The 9,186-nt window shown below is 50.5% G+C and overlaps 1 protein-coding gene across 1 annotated transcript in view; it reads left to right on the forward strand.

Moving 5' to 3' along the window:
• The window catches only part of enox1 (ecto-NOX disulfide-thiol exchanger 1), a 52,079-nt gene that overhangs the window by 9,398 nt on the left and 33,495 nt on the right, over nt 1-9,186 (forward strand). The window contains exon 2 of the mRNA XM_084688096.1: nt 4,093-4,131. The gene's annotated coding sequence lies outside the window, so the exon portion shown is untranslated. The remainder of the gene's footprint in view (nt 1-4,092; nt 4,132-9,186) is intronic.

The following is a 9,186-nucleotide window of genomic DNA, read 5'->3' on the forward strand; positions in this document are numbered from 1 at the left end:
TCTCTCTCTCTTCCCTTTGCACAGACAAACATACTTACAGCATGCACACGCACGCACACACATGAACACGAAAACACGCCCCTGCCATCTTCTCCTCCCCAGTCTGTTGATATGCAGTAGATGTAGATCTAGCCTCCTGAAGCTGTGTTCTATAAATACTCCTGCCCGGTCCAGAGGAACAGCAATCAATACCTCCCCTGGAGTTGGTTTGAGGAAATTGAAGGCTACTGACTGCACACATGCACCTCACCCTCCTGCTTCTTCTCCATCGATCACACACTTAGAAAGATGAACGGTCATGGACAATTAGCCCCTCCAGGATAGCTCAATCAGACCATGTCCATCGCTGTTCTGTTATTATCCAGTAAGCTATAGAGTAGATAGTGTGTGTGTGTGTGTGTGTGTGGGGGATGTGACCGTGTCTCGTCCATTCCTGTATCATTATTTAGCTTTGTCTCTCAACGGGTGGTGGGTAACACATCTGTTTTCATTTTGGAGCTAATGAAGGATGGAAAGGGAAGCATGCCCGCGCAGACCGGTAAATCGGGGCTCAGTTTACCTTGTGCCTGGCTGTTTGCACGGGCGTGGAAACGGTGACTAAGACTCAGCGACGCACCAAGTTATCCAGCCAAACAATCTGCCAGCGAACTTCCCAGCCAGCCTACCAGCTAGACATTCAGACCCTCGACTAAGATTTTAGCCAACCAGCGTGTCAGCCTGTCAACGAGCATCTAAACCAACCAGCCAACCAGCCAGTCAATTAGCGTTTCCACCAGAACCGCAGCAAGCCAACAGTTCACCCTGACGGCCTGTCAGCCCCCCAACCAGTCAGCCAGCCCAGTCATCTCAACCCTGAGTTGACAGAGAAATGCTGCGCTGAAGGAGTCTGTCGGCTGTGGCCAGGCTGTTGCAGAGTCTAAACTTGTACACAGCTCAGCAAAGCCTCCGCCTGGCTGTTCCTTTATTGGAGGAAAGCTTCATCCAAGCTATTTTCCGCTGGCTGTCATTAAAAGGCCTGCTCCTCTCACTGTCTTAATGGGGCTGGCAGAGAAACAGTCTAATGGTCAGACTGAGTGTTGCTCTCAAAGCTTTCAGGCCTGATCCCTTTACGAGATGCTGCTGCCGCTGCCCCTGCTGACTGGTTAGCTGACAGAGACCTGTGCTATGGTACTGACACACGGTACAGGGGTTGTGTATGTGCGTCTGTGTGTCTGTGTGTGGGTGTCAATGCATTTACGCAAATGCTCTATCTGAATGTATGTGTGTAGGCGTGTGTTTATGTTTCCGCATCTCTGCCTATACTGTATGAATGTGTGTGTGTAGTGTATGTGGGGCTGGATGAGCACGCATTTCTGCATATACTGAATGACTGTTTGTGTGTGTGTGTAGGTGTGTGTGTGTGTGTGTGATATACATAGAGAGAAGGGCAGATACACATAAATGCTTGTGAGTCTCAATAGAATGAAGGTAATTCCCCTTCCAACCCAATCCCTGGGCCATATCCAGCCATGATAGCATCACTGAGAAACGATGTTCTGCTTTTCATCATTAGGATGAGGAGAACTTCACCTCAGTTCCCCTAAGAGACAGACAGGCTCAGGGTTCTTTCCAGTCATGTCAGACCTGGGATGGAAGCTTTTTTTCTGATCCCCATGAAGGACTGAGGAACTGTGTTGATGCAGTCAATGGGTACATTTACAGTTAGTCATTTAGCAGACGCTCTCATCCAGAGCGACTTACAGTAAGTACAGGGACATTCCCCCCGAAGCAAGTAGGGTAAAGTGCCTTGCCCAAGGACACAACGTCATTTTGGCACGATTACTAGCCCGACTCCCTCACCGCTCAGCCATCGGACTCATTTGTCCGTCATCTCAGTGCATCAAAACCATCAAATGTTTTCCTCATATTACTTATCAGAATATTTCATATACTTCCATGGGATTTGGACTGCTGTATGGATTTATCCATGGGATATCCAACCCTGTATCACACTGGGATGGCAAGATCAGGTGTTTCAGCCATCCACCCATGCTACATCGATGAACTCATACTGAGACTGTTATTTTGGACTCAAGCTCGGTACCAAGGGGCCTAAATGCTCGTCTTTCTCCTCTCCTGCCTTCCTCTCCAGGCTATGTCATTAGTTGTGATTTATTGTCGTGCCGGTTGAAACACTGATGGTGTCAATAGGTGCTACTCAGCAACACTGCCTAAACCAGCAGCCTCACCCTCTCCTCACCCCTCTCTTCACTGCTCAGCCTCACCCCTGCCTTGGGGCCAAAAGTGATGGATAACGACACAAAGCCACGGATGTTGCTGCACTGTGCCGCGTGTACACTCACACATACAAAGTAGACAAACAACACACACAATTCATAATTAACAGGCCTTTGTATTAGGAGCCAGTGCAGCAACAATAGCCATTGTCTCTCCAGTGCTGGGGCCGCTCTCCGGGGCGGTGATAAATGGACAGGATTGTCTCTACAGACCCCAAGCTGCTCCCTGACTGCCTGCTTATCTGCAAACATTTCCTCACTGCCCTTCCTCTGTCACTACACACACAGTCAGCCACCTGACTGGTCTATACTGCCCTGTCCCTGTCATTGCTCACCACACACACACACACACACACACACACACACACACACACAGTCAGCCATCTGACTAGTTTATATTGTGTTTGTCACAGCTCACACACATATTAAAACACACATTATATAACATGTATCTAGATATGAATAATACTCTTAAAATAAATCCACAGTATTCATATTCACAGTCATGATCAGACTCACGCTCTCATCCACACTTGCAACATGACTCATATTCAGACTAATAATTGAAGAACTTTTCTTCCGAGTGAAGGAAGACAATGAGCTCATTCTGTCCGGTTTGCAAGTCCTTTTCAGAGGGAAGAGAGAGGGCTGAAAGAAGGAGAGAGATGGAGCGAGGGCAGCGTGGAGGGAGGGAGAGAACAAGGCGTTAAGAGGGCTCCAGCACCTGCTGTTCCTGTCCATATGTCGTGTCACGCTCCAGCGGGCAGGACTGGACTGTGTCAGTGGGCAGCCGTTGCCTAGCGGCCCGGTGCCATACGGGCAACTGCTGACACTGAGACCGTCTGCACATGGATCAACAATAAATGATGGGTGTCTGTTTTTAAATATATATTTTTGGTGGCATTTCTGCCCTATGTTATGATAGAGATAGTGTGTCTTTGGAGAAGACAGGCAATGCGGGGGGAGAGAGAGAGAGGGGATGACATGCGATAAAGGGCCTGGGCCGGATTCGAACCCAGGCAGCCGTGAGGGCCTCAGCCAACATGGTGCGTGCATTAGTCCGGTGAGGCACCAGGGGCGCCCCGGTGGGTATCGTTTGACACTCGTCTGTCTCTTGGCTCTACGTTTCCGTGACTGACTTCTGTCTGGCCTCGGTTTAAGTTACTGCTCCGCACCTTGTGCTACTTCTGTTACAGCGGAAATGACTGTGAAGTGATGTCACTTGCCTATTAAACAGTCAGATAAAGATATGCTCAACTTGATGCTTTGTTACGTGTGGAGCTCTGCTTTCAGTGTGCGTGGAGCACTTGAGCTGGTTTGTGAGAGGGGAAGCCATGTGGCCATGGTGTGAATGGGCCTTTTCACAGATTCATAATCAAATGAAGTGTCTTTGTCTCCTCAGTGGGTGGTCATTGTAATTGGTGGTTTCATTGCCCTGTTGTTTTGGTGTCTGTCAGTGCTGTTGTGTTACTGACCCTCCGCATCCATCAATTATACCAGGTCACCTTTCGACTAGCAGCTGTTGCTTAATGTGTGTGTGTGTGTGTGTGTGTGGGTGGTGGGTGTGTATGTCTGGGCTGGTCCTGGCGATGCTATAACTAGGCTGGTCCCATGGATGTTGTAAATCAGCTCCCCCCCCCTCCCTGCAGCAGAGTCAAGGGACTGAAACAGGGGTGATCTCACAGGTCAGACACTTCACTAGTCACACATCTCCAGTTCTCTCAGTCCCATCCTTCCGTAATTGGGCCCCGTAGAGCAGTATTTCCTTGACCATTTTCCGATTTCTGACCTCATTATCTTTCTCTTTCCAACTCAGGGTACACACCGGACCAGGACTTTCCCAGCTGCGGCCCCTGTAAGTTCTGGTGCACCTACACTTTGACTTTCTCTCCTCTCTTCTCTTTCTGTCTGTCTGTGTCCTTCTCTGGTTCCCTCTCTCCCTATTTGGCTCTCTGGTCTGTGTTGTTAGTGTTCTCCAGCTTACTCCTGGTCCTGGTCCTGGTCCTGGTCCTGGTCCTGGTCCTGGTCCTGGTCCTGGTCCTGGTCCTGGTCCTGGTCCTGGTCCTGGTCCCGGTCCTAGTCCTAGTCCTGGTCCTGGTCCTGGTCCTGGTCCTGGTCCTGGTCCCGGTCCTGGTCCTGGTCGAGAATCTGTTTGGTTTGTTCCCTGGCTCGAAAGTGATAGATGATGTGTTCACTGCAAACTATCGTTAATCCAAATAGCAGACTAAACATCTGGCTTGCTTCTCCATAGACAGAGCTGGTGCTGGAGAGTCATGTCCATCTACGACTGTCTGACGCAAGCTCTGTTTGAAAATTGAATAGACAAAGAACCTTAGCTAGGCTATCCTCTCATCCAATGGAATAAGGGAGGAAGCGTTCTCTATTGTTTTTAGTGCAACCGCTCACCAACGAGGAGATTGTTGTGTGAGTCGGACAACCTGAGATCGAACCCCACTGTGGGCCAGCGAATGGGGAAAGCAACACCGACAGGATAGCTCAGCTCGCCCATCTGGGGTTGCTGCGGTGTGTCGGAGTGCGTCTACAGTTCAGTTGGTTCAACTCACTCCTCAGTACAGTTCAAGGGATGCCTACCCTGGCCGTTGAATTGTTAGCTTTTCAGTGGTGTGGAGCTGGATAAAGTGTTTATGAATGGTGGTCGTTGTGTGCGTAAGTCAGAAGACCTGAGATCAACCTCGCAGTGGACAAGTGAGGGTTGATGTGATACTGATCTTTAGTATGAGGTCGGACATTTAGTATGTTACAGACGCACGTCGTTGGACATGAAAACGTTCCAAAGCTAGGAAAGTAGTGGATGTGGCCTGTTGTGTGTGTGTTCATGTGTGCAGGTGTGTATGTGCGTTGTGTGTGAAGTACATCAATGCGTCAGATAAAAAAGCTTGAGAAAAAACTGCATCACTGTCAGTGTGTTCAGGTCCCTCTCCCCTCTGCTCCTCTCCCTTCTGCTCCTCTCCTCACCCCTCCTCACCCCTCCTCTCCTCTCCTCTCCTCTCCTCTCCTCTCCTCTCCTCTCCTCTCCTCTCCTCTCCTCTCCTCTCCTCTCCTCTCCTCTCCTCTCCTCTCCTCTCCTCTCCTCTCCTCTCCTCACCCCTCCCCACCCCTCCCCTCCCCTCCCATCCCCTCCCCTCCCCTCCTGTAGTTTAAAGGCCAACCATGGGAGACAGGAGAGGAGTGGAGGTAGTAATCGGGCTGGAATTTACATCTTGATGTATCAGGGCCGGGCCGTAGCATGGGTGTATGTGATGGATGGGGTTCTCCTGGGCCTGTGTCTCAGCCTGGCCTACGTGCGGTGATTTACGCTGGCTATTACACCCAGAGATGGTCACTCTCTGGCCACTTCATCACCCTGATGGATAGGAGGAGAGAGGGAGCGATGGGACGGACAAAAAGGACGGTTGGGGAAAAAGCGCAGAGAGGAAAATGCACGGCGGAGTCGGGCGTTAACGCCAGCGTTTGGTCTGCAGTCAGACTGAGAGGGGCAGAGTGAGGGGGGACAGAGAGAAAGAGAGAGAGAGAGAGAGAGAGAGAGAGAGAGAGAGAGAGAGAGAGAGAGAGAGAGAGAGAGAGAGAGAGAGAGAGAGAGAGAGATGTTGTGTGGCACAGGGGAAAGGCAGCTAAGGGGTGATGACTTGTTTGCCTCCGGCTGTAGGATTATGTGCTTTACCTCTGTAGGAAGAGAGCATTCTAGGTGACGGTGTAGAGGATGGATGGAGGGGACAAGGAAGAGGTGGAGGGCAGCACACACTCCATCTCTGGCAGACTCCTGCATATGATTCGGGTGCACAGGCCTGGGTGTGAATATGATTTCCATGATGCAGGCATCTCCAAGGGCATTGAAAAGCCTGGGGATATGTATGTGTGTGTGTGTGTGTGTATGTGTGTGTGTGTGTGTGTGTGTGTGTATGTATGTATGTGCGTGTGCTGCTCTGGAGTCCTACTGTAAGCACCACAAGTTATTACCTTCTATAAAGTGCTGATTATAACGGTACATTTGTTGTTTCGGTTAGGGCAGTAATAGTTCTTGTGTAGATCAACAGTTCATTCAGCACACACATACACGCACACACACACCACACCACATACATATGTGCACACATGCACACACACGCACGCTCTCTGCTCTCATGGTTTCCACAGTTTCAGCACATTCCTGGGGATTCTTAGCTGTGGTCCAGTGACTGAGACCAGTTCAGTCTCTTTTCCTCCCTCCGTGACTCTCCCTCCCTATATCCTTCTTCCTTTCATTTCCTTTGGGCCCTGTGGTTTTGTGATTTCATGTCTAGACTTCCAGGCAAGCAGGAAAATGTGTCATTCCTCCATCTTTCCCCCTACCTTCATTTCTCCATCACGTCTATATCCCAGTTTTTAAAGACTTCCAGACTTCCAGCGCAGAGGGTTTCACCTGAGGTGGGCTTCTGCAGTGGCTCAAGGAGCCTACTCAGGTTAATTCTCCTCGAGAACTATCAAACCCGGACAAAAGACTGAGAGGATAACGCCGCACCGCTCTAGGATAGAGAGGTCGAGAAAAGCGGAGGAGGAAGATATATATAGAGAGGAGAAAAAAGGGAAAGAGAAACGGACGAAGAGAGAGAAAGTGAGCGAAAGGGACCGAGAAGAGGAAGCGTGTGTGTGTGCTTGCATAGTAGATCAGGGTGTCTTCTGAAGCCTGCTCCCAGGGTTTAATTATTCACTACGAGGTCTGACCTTGACCCTGCTTCCCTAGTCGGAAACATCCAGAGAACGCCGAGATTCCTTCTACTTCTTTTCTCACACATGAACCACAAGGTTGGTTCTCTCTCTCTCTCTCTCTCTCTCTCTCTCTCTCTCTCTCTCTCTCTCTCTCTCTCTCTCTCTCTCTCTCTCTCTCTCTCTCTCTCTCTCTCTCTCTCTCTCTCTCTCACACAGGGGCTTTGACAGAGCGGTGGCCTGGACAGGCCCCGGGTCTGGAACAGTCCCCCCTCCGTGAATACTTTATAGAAACAGTGCGGAAGACAAGGCCATGTCATATTCACATGCTCGCCCATGCATACCCTGACCTGGATGCTTGTTCTCAATGTGGCAGATGTACCCGGCTGCCAAGGACTCTTTGAATCATGCCCTTGGAAATGTGCTTCTGAGACGTTGGCGGTGACATGCTGGGTTCGTTTCACAGTTTCCTCCACTGTCCCACAGCTCACGCACCAACTGGGGAGAGCGGTGGTGTTCCCTCAAGCTCTTTGAACAAAGAGTGTCTCAGTGAAGGAAGTGGGATCTTGACGTGAGAAGCAGCCTTTATATACCTACGTAGACTACATGTAGACTCGATCTATCTCGACGACTATGTGGACGTGACTTAACTACATTCTATATGAACCTGATTGTTTACCCGTTGTCACGTCCCACCGTTTAAAGCACACATCCAGTTTGTTATTCAGCCACAGACATATGAGCCCGGGGTCAGTGATCAGTATTCCTGCTGCAGCGTGTGAAGCAGATCTCGGAGTCTATGATCTGAGCCTCATTCTGGGAGTGTGAGAACCACCTCTCCCTCAGTAGCTGTCGATAACACCCTCCTGTGCTCCCCCCCCCCCCCCCCCCCAACAACAACAGCAGTCCTCAGTCAAGGTGTTAATACAACACTGCTCCCCTTCCAGAGAGGGAAGAGCGGCGTACAGATGTTCAACAAACACGCGGTGTGTGTGTGTGTGTTGGTGAAAGGCGACGCAACAAGATTTTCTCTCCTCTCTGTCTCTCTCTCTCTCTCTCTCTCTCTCTCTCTCTCTCGCTCTCGCTCTCGCTCTCGCTCGATCTCTCTCGCTCTCTCTCTCTCTCTCTCTCTCTCTCTCTCTCGATCTCTCTCTCTCTCGCTCTCTCCCTCTGCTCTCTCGCTCTCTCTCTCTCTCTCTCTCTCTCTCTCTCTCTCTCTCTCTCTCTCTCTCTATCTCTCTCTCTCTCTCTCTCTCTCTCTCTTGCTCTCTCTCTCTGCTCTCTCGCTCTCTCTCTCTCTCTCTCTTTCTCTCCACGTTACTCTCTCACACTCTCTCCCCGTCCCTTTCAGTCTTTTCCCTTCACATTCTCTCCATCTATCGTTCTTTCTCTCCGCTATGTCTCTCTTCCCTGCCTGTGGGCTCTGTACTCTTTAATTGGTCTTGTATCAGATGAGGAGTTGCAGCTCTCTCTCTGTGAAGAAGTGTCTCCATGCAACAGTGCTCCCATTAAAATCACCAGGGACCCATCTCTGCAAGCTCCGAGCGCGGGAGGCGTGCGCGGTGGTGTGGGTGTGTGCACGTGTGACTCGTGTGCCTCTATACGGCTTGCGTGTCTGTAAGCATGCGGTCGTGTGAATGTGTGAATGTTTCTCGGTGCGCGCGTGCGTGTGTGTGTGTGTGTGCAAGCTCAAGCGATGCACCAGTGTTCCGTTGCAGTGGCGGACGCAGCCCAGAATAGGTGCGGCTCTTTGCGAGGCGACGGAGCCAGAGGTGTCCTTTGTTTTCTCCTTTCCACAGAAACCGAGTGTTCTGATGGAGGAACCATTTTTTCCCTCAGTCTCTTCACTTCACATTCACACCGCCCAGTTACATAAACTGGAGTGACAGGGTATGAGTCGAGTACAGTAGAGGAGAGCACAGTAGAGAAAGAGGCCAAGTGGGGTTCGCAAGAGTCGGATCGGGATACACTAGAGTGTATTGAAGTAGAGCCTGGCAGAGTACAATTGAGCAGAGCTGGGGATAGTGACTGCTGTGTGGATGTGGAGGCAGGTTCATGGGGGCTGTTCCTTGACAGTGAGGAAGAGGTCAGAGAGATTAGAGAGTGACATGGGTGCAATCAGGACGTTGGTCAGGTAAGGACATGTTGTGGCTGTGCGCGCTGCATGTGTGTGTGTGTGTGGCTGTATGTGTGTGTGAGACAAAGA

The sequence above is a fragment of the Hypomesus nipponensis genome, chromosome 23, assembly GCF_054491055.1.
Source record: "Hypomesus nipponensis isolate SF chromosome 23, ASM5449105v1, whole genome shotgun sequence".
Taxonomy (NCBI): Eukaryota; Metazoa; Chordata; class Actinopteri; order Osmeriformes; family Osmeridae; genus Hypomesus; species Hypomesus nipponensis.